The sequence below is a fragment of the Dermochelys coriacea genome, chromosome 11 (assembly GCF_009764565.3).
Source record: "Dermochelys coriacea isolate rDerCor1 chromosome 11, rDerCor1.pri.v4, whole genome shotgun sequence".
In the NCBI taxonomy this organism is placed as follows: Eukaryota; Metazoa; Chordata; order Testudines; family Dermochelyidae; genus Dermochelys; species Dermochelys coriacea.
Genome location: NC_050078.2, coordinates 36,554,625 through 36,570,474, shown reverse-complemented (window position 1 = coordinate 36,570,474; position 15,850 = coordinate 36,554,625). Strand labels below are relative to the sequence as shown.

Sequence of the window (15,850 nt, the reverse complement as noted above, 5' to 3'; positions counted from 1 at the left end):
CAGTCAATGAAGAATCATTAACTTAATCAAAGCCAACACTTGTCAGTGCTGTCATTATTCTGATTGTAGGATGGGGAAGTAGAAGATCGATGGATAATTTAGAAGGGATCTCCAGCTAAAGCTATCAAGCGGATTTTGGCTGGCTCAGTTATGAGATTTGCCTTTTATAGACAACTATTATTATGAATTAAATTGTGAATCAGTGGTATAAAATATGCATGCATTTGAAAACAACATACAATTGGGTATTCCCATCAGAGTATTACATTAAATGTCTTTTGGGGCCAGTCAAATTCTATCTGCCTCCACTCTCTTAGCAAGGCAAACTCAAGATTAGAATACCAAAATGAAATACATAAATAGAAGCCACTTTTTCCTTGGCTTTGTCCTCTGTACTCTAATCCAGGTACAAGATGTGATAAATGTACTGGGTGGAAATCAGCACTTAGATCCCCAATACACCTCTAATTCATGTGATCCTAAGAAAGTCATTCAAATACTTGGGGATTTGACTTCTTCTGTAAAATAGGCTACTGCAATGCTGAGTGTGAAAAAAGTGCTTTCAGATCATATTAAATGCTGAATAAGTCCAAAGTACACGGTATTATTAATCCACTGGTATGCTACTCCACTAGTCTGGGAAGATATTATTAAAACATTGTTAGGTCAAAGAAACTGACCAAAATATTTCCTAATAACAACAACATATTTTGGAAAATAAAACTATTCTAAAACAAAAATAATTTGGAAACTGGTCTGGAAAGCTACTGTAAATATTCTTACCCCAAATAATCACCAGTGTAGATGCACAAAATTAAATATTGGGGCAGATTTTCAATGCTGTGTATAAAACACTTTCCAGGCACAAATGTGTATTTCTATGTTATGACTAGGAGTATTCTGACTGAGTACGCTAAGTAGAGTTGCCAACTTTATACTCGCACAAAACCTACACCCTTGCTCCAGTCCCTTCCCTCTTTTGAGGCCCCACCCCTGCTCACTCCATCCCCCTCCTCCCTCTGTCATTCCCTTTCCCAACCCTCACTCACTCATTTTCACCAGGCTGGCTCAGAGAGTTGGGGTGAGGGCTCTGGCTGGGGGTATGGACTCTGGGGTGGGGCTGGGGATGAGGGGTTTGGGGTGCAGGACGGGGCTCCAGGCTGGGGCTGAGGGGTTCACAGTGCAGGTGGGGGCTATAGGCGGGGGCACAGAAGAGTGTGAGGGCTCTGGCTGGGGGTGAGGCTCTGGGATGAGGCAATTGGGGTGCAGGAGGATGCTCCAGCCTGGGATCGAGGGGTTCAAAGGATGGGAGTGGAATCAGGGCTCCGGCTGGGTTTATGGGCTCTGAGGTGGGGCTAGGGATGAAGGATTTGGGGTGCAGGAGGGTGCTCCAAGAAGGGATTTGGGGTGCAGGTGCAAGCTCCAAGCAGTGCTTACCTCAGGCAGCTCCCAGAAGCAGCAGCTTGTCTCCACTCCAGCTCCTATGTGGAGGCGTGGCCAGGCAACTCTGCAAGCTGCCCCATTCACAGGCACTGCCCCCATAGCTCTCATTGGCTGCAGTTCCTGGCCAATTGGAGCTGGCGGTTGGGGTGGGAGCAGCAGCAGAGCCCTCTGGCTGCCCCTATGCTTAGGAGCCAGAGGGTGGACATGCCACTGCTTCCAGGAGCTGCTTAGAGCCACGGCAGGCACGGAGCCTGCCTTAGCCTAGCTGCGCCACTGACTGGACTTTGAATCGCCTGGTCGGTAGTGCTGACCGGAGCCATGAGGGCCCCTTTTCAACCAGGCGTTCCGGTTGAAAACTGGACACCTAGCAACCCTAACTTTAAGTGGCTATTTTGCAAACATAAGTGGCCAAATGCCTGCATAAGTATGTAATGAAAGTCATCATGATATTTATATGCACAAAACAGCACACAATTGTCTGTATACGTGTTTGAAAATCTGATCATACAAATAAAGTTTCAAAATCAATTTGATCAGTTCCTCCCATGCTCTAAATACCCTGTGCCAAGGCCTTAATCCTACAAATGGATTTGACTGAACAGGCCTTTACAATCACACAGTCCCCTCTACAGGCCCCAAGTACAGAGGTTAAGACATATTTTTTCCACAAGGGTTGTTGACATCACACCACTCACAGTGAGTGCAATGAAATTAGCTCAGAACAAACATGTAACCCTTAGCTCCAGGGTGAGAAAGATATTATTCAGATATTGTTTTCAGTATTTCTTTTAAGTTTTCCATTTCAAATGTAGCCTGCACAGGAGTTAGTGAAGTAAATGGGAATCATGCACGGACTTCAGTGGGTATTGGGCCTGGTCTGTATTCAGCTACCCATGATGGGAGCTTAAATATGTTTTGTTAAAGCGTTTCAATTCACCACTAAAAGAAGTCAAATGTTGCCCTCTAGTGACTGATATATAAAACTGAATAAAGACAACAGGAACTCCTCTTAGTGAACAACATTATTGGCTCTGCTATGTAACCATATAGGCAGAGCTACCGTTAATTTCTCAGCTGGAGTTTGCAGCACAAGTGTGCCCTAGATTAAGTTAATATAGAACCAAAGGGAAAAAAAACAAAAACAAAAACAAAAAACAGTGGCTCCTTGGCACCCGCTGAACAAGACATCGTTGAAATAGTTCAGAAACATTTTACGTTAGCATAAGTTACACATTTCTGCATAAAGACATCAGAAACCCTGGCAACATAATTCAGAGAAGATTTAGATATAAAATGGTGCACTAGGGGATGCACATTCAAAACAGGCCAGGCATGTCAAAATAAGAGGCATACACTGGAGCAAGCTAAATAATGACACTATAAAAAAATTAAGGAAAATACTCCCCTAAGCCTCTGATTTTTAAATAGTGTAAAATGGTGCCTTTTAGAATTACATTTCTGCTTGGACTGGCTAATTTTAAAAAGTGTTCTTAAAATAGAAAACAATATTGAGTATTTTTACAGTAAAGTGGATATGTTTTTTCTAAATGAAGGGACAGTGGATCCTCATGTTAGAGGAAGGGATATTTGATCCTTAGCACGAGATAGTGGAAGAATGTAAGCAGACTCATCTTGGTGTCCACCTCAAAAATAAGAAGGAAAAGAAAATATTCTTGGAGGAGAAAGGGAAGTATGCAATCAGCTACTATTCACTCTAAAGACATGCAAGAATTGCACATAGGAGGAAGGAATCAAAACAGTGAGCTCTAATAATAGAAATAAAAAAATAAAGCAACGTTAATTATTTAACCCTACTTAAGAACCCAAGTAAGTGGCAACGAAGACAACTTCAATTATTTCAGCCCAGAATTCATATCAAGTTAAGGCAGCACAGAAATGCTATTTTGTAAGTGCAGCACAATGTATCTCCAGGTACATGGTATATCCACATTCCACAGAACACTGGCACTTAGAAAATGCTAGCAGGTTCCACCACTCTCCAGAAACAGCACCTGAAGAAGTTAATTGTGGAATTTAGGTTAATTAGCAACCAAGCTAACACCAATTATTTGGTGAATCTACCATAATTCAAACCCAGCATAGTATGTAGACAGGAATATTAATTTAACACACTTAGCCAGAGTAGTCTGAATACAAAAAAAAAAAACATATGTAAGCCAAATAAATGTCTCCTTGCCCATATCTTTCACTGTCTGGATTCCATTTCTGACTGGCAGTCAGATTCTAATATACTGAGTGACAGAAGTAACAGCTGCTCTTCCTTCAGGTTGACTGCTGACACACGAATCAGTAATTCATACCTTGCTATTTCCCCTCCGAGTCTCCAATTTTTAAAATTATTTAGAAATAGAGACTTCAAATTTAGTGTAGGGGAATTATAAGACTTTTTTTTCTGACCACAAAATTATATGCCCAGGCACTATATAATGGTATGAAGCAGGCTGAGTTGAAAAAGAAACATATAAACATATTAAATGCACAAAAATAAAATTAAATAATTCAGTATAATAGAAATTTGGACTAAAAGTATCAAAAATTCAAAGTTCAAGTTCTCTTGAATTAGGATTAGGGCCCTTCTACAAACACCAATATAATTCAGAGACAATTTAGATGTAAAATGGTACACTGTCTGTGGTCAAAGGGGTTATGATCTGATGTTCAATATAATGCAATAAGAGAGTATTAAACTGGTATTCTGAGGGAAGAATAATGCCCAGCTGGCCTACAGCAGCTCTAACCTGGGCTGAGTCCATAATCAAGGAGTCATAACCAGCTTTTGGTTCTCAGCTTCTCCTTTTCTCTCTTCTGGGCTGCCATGAGTGGCTGGCTGGTCAGGGGAAGGAGCCATCCTGTGGTAGGTGCTCCCCTAAAATCAGGCAGAGCCAGTTAAGTTCTTGTTCTGCTGTCCCAGGGGCTCCTGTAGCTAAGCAGGCTATAATACAGCCAAAACTACTCTCTTCTTTATCCTCTGAAATGCCACAGGTGGCCACTCCAGCAGTTGACTGAGCACTGATGTGGGGTGGGGGGGGAGAAAACAACTGCTCCTGGCATAGGCATTTCAGGAAGGGGTGGCTTATATCTCCTCTCTGTAGTGATAAGATGGGTTCCAATACTTAAGTTTAAAAGTGGCAGGGTATGGCTCAGGGAGCACATTTTCAAGTCATAATCAAATATAGAATTTTTTTCTTACTACATTCATCCTCAAGGGCCACAATTCAGAACCCTGAGAGCCACAAAGTGTTCCTGGACTGCAGGCTGGACACCACTGATCTAAAAAGTTACTGATTTGTGCATACTTCAGCAAGCAAACCCCAGCATCAGTACACCCAGACTACAAATGCCAATGCTGAACTATATGTAAAACCATGCTGTAAAATTATCCTCAACTCACCAAGCACACACAGATCTCATGAAGGAAGATGCCTTTGAAAGTTCAGAGCCTGGAAACTTATCTGCAGGTCACGAGGATCCCATCCAACCAAACAATTCCCGCTTCTTTATGCAAGGCTGCTGACTTGACTTTGTCATCCATCACTGCTCAAAAACAAACACCCACAAACTGTAACCTTCCTGAATCCATGGCTGTAGGCCCCCCTTTAAAATCAGATGCCTACCCGTTTGTGGGGACTTTACTCCTCCTAGTCCTTGCTGCCAGGAGTGGGGGCCCTCAGCCTCTCTCATTCCTTTCTACCCCTAGCTGCTGCTGTGCTCAATAGTTCTCCATTCCCTCTTGTCAAACTGCATCAGCTCCAGCCCATTAGTCCTCTTCCCTTAAAAATGCAGCAGCCCAACAGTCACTTTGACACTCCCTCACCTTTTGTGAGAACAGCAGCAGCAGCTCATGCTCTTGTTCTAGAAGGAGGGCTGCTGGGTTTGGAGCTGCTCCCCTCCTTGACCCCTCTGTCAGGAGCTGGTCCAGTGGGAAGAGATACATAGATCTCTCAGGGTTTCTATGAAACTGGGACAAACAGGGATGGCTTAATTAAAACCAATCAAAACAGCCCCTCTAAACTGGATAAATCCCAGGAAACCAAGACATTTGATGCCCCTAAAATAAAGTATTGTTTTGGGAAGAGGACAATTATAAAATATGTGGGATATGGCCTGCATTGTGCAGGAGGTCAGACTAGATGATCAGAATGGTCCCTTCTGACCTTAATATCGATGAATCTATGAAGGAGTAGCACACAGGCATTTCCTGCTACTGACAGTTGTTTTGTTGCTTACTGGGTCAAAACAAATACACAGCTACTATTTCTAAGTAAATGGATTAAAATGGCTTCCATTAAGTTAACTGTCCTGAGGATGTGGGGTAAGCTCTGCCAATCATAGATTCAGAACCAATACCATGTGACTTGTGACCAATAACTAACCAAACCAGCTTAAAATTGTAAAAAAAGTCACAGAAAGATTGCTCAGTCAGAGCAAAAAAACCCAAAACATTTTCCTCTAGGAAACATCATCATACATCTTTGAATTTTTACTAGTTTATATATATTTTAATTTAAAGGTATTTTGCATATTTGGAAACAGTATTTGTTATAAATATTTCAGCCATCTCTACTGATTTGTAATGGAATTACTATATTACACAGTTTAGGTGAAAAAACAAACTATTACAACCTTATATTTTAAGCATAAAAGTTAGGAAGTGCAAATTTATAACCTTAATTTTGCAGCAAGATAGTCTTTTACATTTAATTTAAAAAAGCAAGAAAATTAAAGCAGAAAAGAGAAAAAATACACTATAAAATTGTGAGAACTACAGCTGCTCAACTCTACTTGTTTTAACACACAAAATTCTACACTGTGAACCCAAACCTGCAGCTGAAGTCACACAAACACATTTTGGATCCCCATTAAAGTCAGCGATGCTCTATTGAGGTGCAAAGGCTTCCTAAGTGGATCCGCTTGCAGGACTGAGGCCAATATAAGTACAAAACCCCTAGCTGTTACCCTATTATCTCTACAATAGCACCCCTATGCTGCAGGCAGTAACTACAACCTGATAGAAATGGAATATTTCATCTGCACAAAAGTGAAGATATATACACTGCAACCTAAATAGCTTGCACGATCTGAAACTTGGAGCATCAGCCAGTTTCCTTTTAACTCCCTAGAGTTTTGCCTTTGATATCTCCAGAGGCAGATTCAGATCCTATGACTGGAGTTGGAGCGGCAGGGGAAGTTTAAATTTCAAAGCTGGCAAACTCCCTCTTGAGAAACACTCACCAGTAAAGCCTCAGCTTCTAAAGTTTAACTGTTTTTAAAGATGTGACCTAATAACTCAAATGAAAAAAAAATTGTTCCTGCTATTTTTATGATAAAAAAAAAACCCAAATAGCCATTTGAACATAGCAAAGCAGCTGAAGTTGTAAGTTAAACAGAATTCCTGAGGATGTTATATACACAAGTGATAAAGAGGGATCTATGGTGAAAACTTCTGAGAGTTTATTACAAGCAGTAAAGACTAAATAACACGAGGAATATCTGGACGATTCACTGGACCAGATCCACAAAGGTATTTAGGCTCGTAACTTCTATTTAAATCAATAGATTTGTGAATCTGTGACCAACAGCCTCTGAACCATAATGGACTCTATAATATAGCTCAAAGGAGAGGTAAAGCTGCACAGGTGATTTTAGTTCAATTGTTTAGAATTCATCCACCAAGTACTCACAAAAGAATAAAACTCCTACAAACAAGGCCCTAAAAAAGCTTTCAAAACCTTAAGTAAACATTGTTCGCAAACCTTAAGTTCTTGTAAGTATCTTCCCTATTACTCTATGCATACCAGGAATCAGGTGCTTGTTGCTTATTAAGCTGCTCAATTAAGCATTGCAGGCATCAGAGTAGCAGCCGTGTTAGTCTGTATTCGCAAAAAGAAAAGGAGTACTTGTGGCACCTTAGAGACTAACAAATTTATTTGAGCATAAGCTTTCGTGAGCTACAGGAATGCATCCGATGAAGTGAGCTGTAGCTCACAAAAGCTTATGCTCAAATAAATTTGTTAGTCTCTAAGGTGCCACAAGTACTCCTTTTCACATTGCAGGCAGATTTCTTGCAGCTAGTAGCATTAGGAGGTTGCATTCCTCTGGTGTCCCAAGACCCTTTGCAGGGGCATCTAATTGAGAAAGAAAGAGTTTTAACTCCACATTGCCTAGGCACAATAATAGGGGTGCACCGATCTTGGCAGAGTCCCTTTAAAATCAAAAGAGTTACAATATAGTTCTTACCATCTCACTGTTATTCTATCTGTGCAGCTTAATTAATTTACTGTTGAAAATTATGGTGTTTAGTGACAAGTTAAGGAACAAGGACTGAAAAATTTGACTTTAAAATGCCATGTGATTATAATTACACTTTCCCTGTGAAAAATACCCATTTATTTCTGTTTTATCCATTCACTTAGAGAAGCAGATCAGAAAGAAACAAGATCTCTTTCTTTTTAAGTTTCTCAAGTTGCATCACATGCTTTTATTTCCCATGACTTATTTCCAGACATGGTTTGTGTCTTATCTTTATCCCTTCCATCTTTTTTATCTCATGCATATCTTCAAGCTTTCTAGAATACAGCTTCAGATTGATATTATGCAGACAACTTCAGTTTATTGATTTTTTCCCTCCTTTAGTGTTTTTTGTTTGTTTTTGTTTTAGTGAATGTAGTGCTTCTGAAAGATGACAGTCTGTTTGACAGGCGTGGGAAATGAAGTTCTCTAGCCACAAAATAGGTAAAGCACTATTTGTAACAATGCAAGCTTCTCCATAATAGCCTGCCAATATGTCTCAACTGTGATGACTCACAGGGAGGACCACCACAGGGGGTGAGAGTAGTTCTGTTTCCATGCATCCCTTTAGTGGCATATTACTCTGCTGAGATAGCCAACAACCTGCCTACTCTTATGGGGGGGAGGGAGGATATTTGCATATAGATAGCTCCCGTATGAGAATATTAGAAAGCTCCAGACTCATATAGATCAGATTTCCTAATCACTCAAAAGCAGACAAGACAAACTGGTAGCTGTATAATGATAAATCCAGAGCTACTAAATTCCAGCCAGAGGCAGGAGAGAGAGAGACAGATTTATTTCCCCCGATTCTTGCCTCTTTATTTCTTCACAGAGATGACTGCTGGAGCAGCTCTTCAAGGGTGAAGCAAGAGGGGAAAGACTAGACCAGGTAACAGGGAAGAAGGAGCTGTCAGGAAAAAGAAGAGGCTTATGGATGAATGGTCTCTAGTGTGAGATGCTCTTGCTTCATTGGGTGAGACTGGCACCCAGTTCAAGTGAAGCTATGGCTCTGGGTTCTCATGACAGACAGAAGCCCCCACTATGCTTTGTTTCATAATTGGTACACTCTGAGATCTCAGCTATCTATGGCACATGGTAACTCCGAGAAAATAAGAATCTGAGACTTCCTTGTCCTTCTTCCAGGTCAAGAATTAAAGTGTCTGTGATATAATTGAAATAAAAACCCAATAACAAGAACAATGAACCCCTATTTCCTTTGATTATTCTCAACAAAGTATAGTTCAGTTTCTTACAGGCTCCCACAAATAGTTAACCAACTAGGTTTGTTTAGCTGCACATACCTTCATAGCACAGCTAGGGGAGCGGGGGAGAGAGTTTCCATATTCATAACTAGGGGTGGGAGAAATACCAGATTCAGATTCAATTTGTATGCAGATCAACTGATAGTTAATTCATTCTGAATCACTCGCACATGGTTTTAAAAATATTAAGATAGTGATTTATCAGGTGATGTGTCTAGGTCACTATGCCAAATCCTGTAATCGATCTCTGAAGATTTAAAAGTAACCAGTCAGGATTTGGAATGAGGGCTCAATTTTAATTCTGATTGGGACTCAATGATTCAAAAGAAGAACAATATTGTCTTGGAGTTTTTCTTGATCTGTGATCCTAAACTTGCACAAACTGACTACAAAGTAGGCAAAACCATAATCACTTGGAGTAATCAATTGCTGGCCTACTCCATGTCAGAAGAACAAAAATGATTAAAGGTCTAGAAAACATGACCTATGAGGGAAGATTGAAAACACTGGGTTTGTTTAGTCTGAAGAAGAGAAGACTGAGAGGGGACATGATAACAGTTTTCAAGTACATAAAAGGTTGTTACAAGGAGGCGGGAGAAAAATTGTTCTTCTTAACCTCTGAGGATAGGACAAGAAGCAATGGGCTTAAATTGCAGCAAGGGGGTTTAGGCTGGACATTAGGAAAAACTTCCTGTCAGAGTGTTTAAGCACTGGAATAAATTGCCTAGGGAGGTAGTGGAATCTCCATCATTGGTGATTTTTAAGAGCAGGTTGGACAAACACCTGTCAGGGGGTCTAGATAATACTTAGCCCTGCCTTGAGTGCAGGGGACTGGACTAGATGACCTCTCGAGGTCTTTTCCAGTTCTATTTCTATGATGTCATCTATGCATAGAAACTAATTCCAAGGTTTGACAAGATTCTAACATGTAGAATATAGACTATATCTATATTCCAGACAATATAGTGTATGTAACATGCAAGTTAGCATTTTTATGAAAACCTAAACTTTTGAATGTTCTTACCATTGTTTTATTTTACAGTTTGCTATTATAACAAACCTTTTCAGCATGTGTTTGGGCCTACAAATTTACCCTGATCGTGAGCTCACGTCTAAAAAGTGAGTGTTGATGTCAAAAATTAGGCCTAATTGGTGAACAAAATAATGAGGGGATGTGCTATTCCACTCACCACTCCCTTTTGGGGTCCTTAAAGAAAGAGACTTTGCGGCCTAAAAATTGGCTCTTGGAGTGAGCTTCTCATGGCTATGGTTCCCACAGTATCTTGAGATCCTGGGCCTTCATCATCCTGATTCAGATCCGGGCCAGAGAAAGGAACCCAAATGACACTACCACCTCTACAGGCTCTGGCTGAATTCCACATACCACCTGCAGTGTGAGACTTTGTCTCTCTCTCCCCACTTCCCATGTGTCCTTTTTCTTCTCTACCTTATTTCTTCTCTTTCCTCTCTTGTTTCTTTTACTCCCAGAATCTGGCTTAGCCAGCCACAACTGCACATTTTGCTATACTGTTGTAAGCCTGTGACCAGAAAGAGGCAGCTAAAAGCAATCTCCAAATGATCCTGATGCTGGTATAAGTTTGCCAGGTCTCAGAGGGTATATCTACACTTTAATAAAAGACTCACATCAACTGACTCAGGCTTGCGGGACCTGGCCTGCAGGGCTATTAAACTGCAATGTAGACCTTTGGGCTTGGGTTGCAGCTTGGGCTCTGAAACATTGCATGGGGGGAGGGTCCCAGAGCCCAGACTTCAGCCCAAGCCCAAATGTCTACATTACCATTTTATAGCCCTGCAACCTGAGCCCAAGTTAGCTGATCCAGCCCAACAGCAGCTGTGCCATGTTTTATCACAGTGTAGAGATACTCACAGTGACTGATAAGACTACGTGTTGTGTCCGTGTTTTTCCATTAGCGAGGGTCAATTCCAGGCACAGAAGCTACATTTTCTGTCGATGCTGTTCTTTTCTCTCCACTCTTTGTGTTTGTCTTGTTTTGTCTTTGAGCCAATGAACAGGATCAGACTTTAACAACAACAGCAACAATGACTGCTCCAGCCCATCTCAACTGACTTCTCTTTTCCCCCAAAAGGGAAGTTATCTTTAACGTCATCTGAGGGTATGTCTACACTGGCAGAGTTACATCTCCGGCAGTTACAGCGACGCTCAGAGAGCCCTGAAGGGAAACTGCTGTTGTGTGTTCACCCTGTCAGCTGCCTGCACAATAGTGTGTTCACACTTGCTGTACTTGCAGTGGTATTTGGAACGGTGCACTGTGGGAAACTATCCCACAGAGCATCTCCTCCTCTTTGACCACTAAGAATTGTGGGAAGGTGGAGGGGGTTGCAGGGCATCCTGGGTCCTGTCCCAATGCCCTGTGAGATCCCAGCAATCTCTGTGCTTCCATCCGCATTTGGCGCCATCTTTCAACGGTTGTGTACTGCGTGCTTTGCCTCTTCAGTCTGCAGAAATGAATCCCGCACTGTTGACCAATATGCTGCTTGCTCTCACTAAAATGTCAGGAGTGGCAGTGGAGTTATTCCTTAAACTACAAAGGCAAGAGGAGTTCAACACTGATCTCTCCACGCATAGTAGCTATGACACAAGATTGCTTGTGGCATTCACAGAGGTACTGAACACAGTGGAACGCTGCTTTTGGGCTCAGAAAACAAGCACAGAGTGCTGAGATCACATCATCATGCATGTCTGGGATGACAAGCAGTGGCTGTAGAACTTTCAGATGAGGAAAGCCAAATTTATGGGACTGTGTGATGAGCTAGCCCAGTCCTTTGACGCAAGGACACAAGAATGAGAGCTGCCCTGTCATTGGAGAAGTGTGTGGTGATTGCACTGTGGAAGCTGGCTACTCCAGACTGCTACTAATCGGTTGCTAACCAGTTCGGAGTGGAAAAGTCAACCATTGGACTTATGTTGACGGAAGTGTGCAGGGCCATTAATCGCATCCTGTTCCGAAAGACTGTGACTCTGGATAACGTGCGTATCATTGTGGATGGCATTGCATAAATGGCTTCCCTAACTGCGGAGGGGCAATAGATGGCATGCATATTCCAATTCTGGCACCAGACCACCTAGCCATTGAGTACATTAATCGGAAGGGTTATTTCTCTATGGTTCTCCAAGTGCTTGTGGATCACCGTGGGCATTTCACAGACATTAACATAGGCTCGTCTGGAAAGGTGCATGATGCATGCATCTTTCGGAACACTAACCTGTTCAGGAAGCTGCAAGCAGGGACTTTCTTCCCGGACCAGAAGATCACTGTCGGGGAAGTCGAAATGCCCATTGTGATGCAGGGAGACTCTACCTACCCCTTAATGCCATGGCTTATGAAACCATACATGGGGCAACTTGACAGCAGCAAGGCGTGGTTCAACAACAGACTGAGCAAGTGCAGAATGACTGAGTGTGCTTTTGGATGTTTAAAGGCCCACTGGCGCTGCCTAGTGGTGCTGCCTGAGGCTGGACCTGGCTGATGACAATATTCCTATGCTTATAGCCGCATGCTGTACACTCCATAATATTTGTGAAAGGAAGGGTGAAAGTTTCACTCAGGGCTGGACCTGAGGCTCAGCAAATTTGAACAGCCAGAGACCAGGGCTATTAGAGGGGCACAGCGTGGGACCATAAGGATCAGGGATGCCTAGAAGCAGCAATCTGAAGCTGAAATCCAGCTGTGCTCGGGAGTACAGTGCTTATAATGCTAGGAGGTGATTGTGATTGGTGCAGATGATGTACTATGAAGGTTTAAGAAAATTGCCTGTTGCTTTGTAGGGCTCTGTTTGCTTTCAATTAATAGAATAAAGATTGCTTTCAAATCAAAATAAATCTTTTATTAAAAATCAACAACCGGAGGAAAGAGACAAACAAAAAACCACATCAGTAGTGTGGGGGATGGGGGAAGGAAGGAGGAACTGGGGTCCCAGCATGATTAAAAATTTGTGTATGTCCAAGTATCATATGTAACCTTGTCCTCTGGAGTATAGTACAGCAGGTACTGTACTTCAGCAGGGCCAAACTGCAGAGGGATGGGTGTTGAGTGCAGTGGGTACTGGGAGTCTGCAGGGCTGGACTGTGACAGGGTAGGAGTGGGATGCAGCAGGTGCAGACTAGAGCCAGGAGTTTGATAAGAGTGCATTGGCAGTGTTTGGGGGCTGCACGGGAAAGAGTTTTGCAACAGTGGATGCAGGGGAGGGTGGGCGCAGAGCTGCTCGGTTTATGGTATTAGTAGCACCTGGTTTATGGTAGTAGTGTCCGCTTGGCGCTCCATAACTTTTAAGAGCTGCTCCGTGGCTTCGTTCTGGCATGCCATGTTCTCCTTTTAGTCCCTCTTCTCGCTGTCGTGCCACTCCTTCACTTCTTGTTTTTCAGCTGTGGAGAGCATCATGACATCTTTTTAGTTCTTCATGGCCGCTTTCTAATTCTGCGCAGCTGTTCAGCCAGTGATAACAAAGTGGGAGGCTGGGCTCCCAAGGTCATCTCTGTGAAGCCAAAATGCAACATTTTACAGAAGCAGTATTGTTTGCAACACACAGACCACTGATTCAGTGATTTAAAACACAGCCACTATTCACATACCTCTCACTAACTGGCTGACCCCAGGCAAGCACACATCAGCCACAAGACCCCCAAAATGGTGAGTAACCACGGGGGCAGGGGAAATCAGTGTTCCAGAACCATACTGTACACTGGGCATGTGGCTCTTGAGGAGAGCCAGCACTGTAGGTGAGGCCTTGTAATTATTACTATCCCCACATTTTCCACAGGCTGTGTTCATTATGGAAGATATCTCACTGCTGAGAGTGAGCAGGGAATCAAGGGAGGGTCTTCTCCAAGACTGCGGCTTCTGCCCTGGCCCTTATGTGGCCTGCCTGTGTGCAGCAATGATTTCCCCCCCCCCCCCCGCAGTGATGGCAGAGTGGCGTGGGAAAGTTACTCTTAATAGGGCAAGAAATTAAGCAGCTCTGCCAAAGAACCTGCAGCAGTGGATTGCCCAGTATCTCCATGAGAGTTTTGTGGAGATCTCTGAGGCAGATTCCTGTGAAGTGAGGGAGTCAATCAACACCCTGTTCCACCACTCAGACTAGGCATGTGGTGGTACATGAATCATATAGAAACAAGCCTGCTTTCTGAACCCTCCTACCCCAAACATCTCGCTTCAGCGATTCCCAAAATCAAAGCCACTTCCCAGTGGCCTCCTCTCCTGTTTGCGTTTCGCCAAGCTCCGACACCTGTGACTGGCTAGCCTCCTCTGGGGTAGAGAAGAGCTCCTGGCTGCATGCATCTCTGACCTCCAAGTCATCCTCTGCCTCTGGGTCCCCTTCCCCCTCCTCATTCAAGATTTCCTCCTCCTGGCTCGGTCCACTCTTGACTGGCACGCGAGCCAAAGAAGTATCCACAGTGGCCTTCGCAGTGGAGGTGGGGTCACCACCAAGTATCGCATCCAGCCCTTTGCAGAACCAGCAGCTCATAGGCACAGCACCGAAGCAGTGGTTAGCCTCCTGTGCCTTGTGATAGGCATTCCACAGCTCCTTCACTTTGACCCTGCACTGCAGTGTGTACCAGTCATGGCCCCTTTCTGTCATGCATCGTGAAATCTGTCAATAGGTATCATAACTCTTACGGCTGGAGCGCAGCTGGGCCTGGACAGCCTCCTCTCCCCAAATGATGATAAGGTCCCGCAGCTCGACATTGCTCCAAGCGGGGGATCACCTGGTGCATGGAGCAGGCATGGCCACCTGGAAAGATGTGTTGAGACCACTGCACGCCACACCGAGCAAACAGGAAGGAGGTTTTCAAAATTCCCAAGGAATTTAAGGGATGGGGCTCACAGTTGTTCAGCTGAGGGCAGGGCAGTAGAGTTCAAACCAATGACCAGACAGGCGAGAACAGGCATTGTGGGACACCTCCTGGAGGCCAATCACAGCGCTGTAATTGACCAGGGTGTCTACACTGGCACCACGGCGCTGTAACCCCGGTGCAGAAAGCTGTACATCAGGATAGTTTTTTTACAGCCTGCAGCTGTGCAGTTTCTGTGCACTAAGTGGCTTGGCAGCATGTACACCTGGGGATTTACACCACAGAAAGCTGCTTTTCTGCGCAGAAACTTGCCAGTGTAGACAAGGCCTAAGAGACTGTGAAAAATGGCTGTGGAGGATGGTTGTTTCTAAAAACTCTCTCCAGCTTAAGGGAACACAGAATGTTGTTAAAATGAAAGCCTTATTTAATACTTTACATTTTAAACGTGATAACTGTTTTTTCCTTCTTTTCTCTATCTTTAATAAAAGCTTAAAAGGACTTGTAATGGTGTGTTTGCCATGGTACAAAGCAGGCTGAAGTTTCTGTATACCAAAGCCATAACCTTATTTAAAACTGTTTAATGATAGACAGACACCTTTAACTCTTTGGGCCCATATATTCCAGCTAAATTAAAAACAACAGGACTATTGTAGTGTCCATGAAACTCAAACAAAAAAGTTTTGTTAGAAAAGGGAGTGCTGCTTACAAGTAGTTGCAGTACTTGGATCATTTATACACTCTGGGGGGATATCGCCAAAGCCTACTGTAAGCTTTACTGCAATGTATGCTTTAAAACAATTTATTTAAAACAGTTTTTTCTTCATTTCTTTGTTTGCACATGATATAATTTATACAGTATAAAGGGGAATCTTCTTACTGTACAAATGAAATGCTTACGCTGCTACCAAAAGAGAGAATTTCTTTTGCATCTCTAGCCTCTTAAGTTTCCTTTGCTGCGTCATGTCAGCTGACCAGTCACACTAGAATACATGTCAGATTC

At 43.0% G+C, this 15,850-nt stretch overlaps 1 long non-coding RNA gene across 3 annotated transcripts in view; it reads right to left on the bottom strand.

The window, feature by feature from the left end:
* Positions 1-7,256, bottom strand: part of LOC119863250 — a 43,725-nt gene extending 36,469 nt beyond the window's left edge. For 2 of the 3 annotated variants that reach the window (XR_005295540.2, XR_006277972.1), the window contains exons 1-3: positions 7,146-7,255; positions 5,079-5,234; positions 4,856-4,998 (exon numbers count right to left, since the gene is read on the bottom strand). This is a non-coding gene — a long non-coding RNA (uncharacterized LOC119863250). Of the gene's footprint in view, positions 1-1,836; positions 3,456-4,855; positions 4,999-5,078; positions 5,235-7,145 lie in introns of those variants that run through there. The other variant, XR_006277971.1, reaches the window with a different exon arrangement.
* Between the last annotated feature and the right edge of the window lie 8,594 nt (positions 7,257-15,850).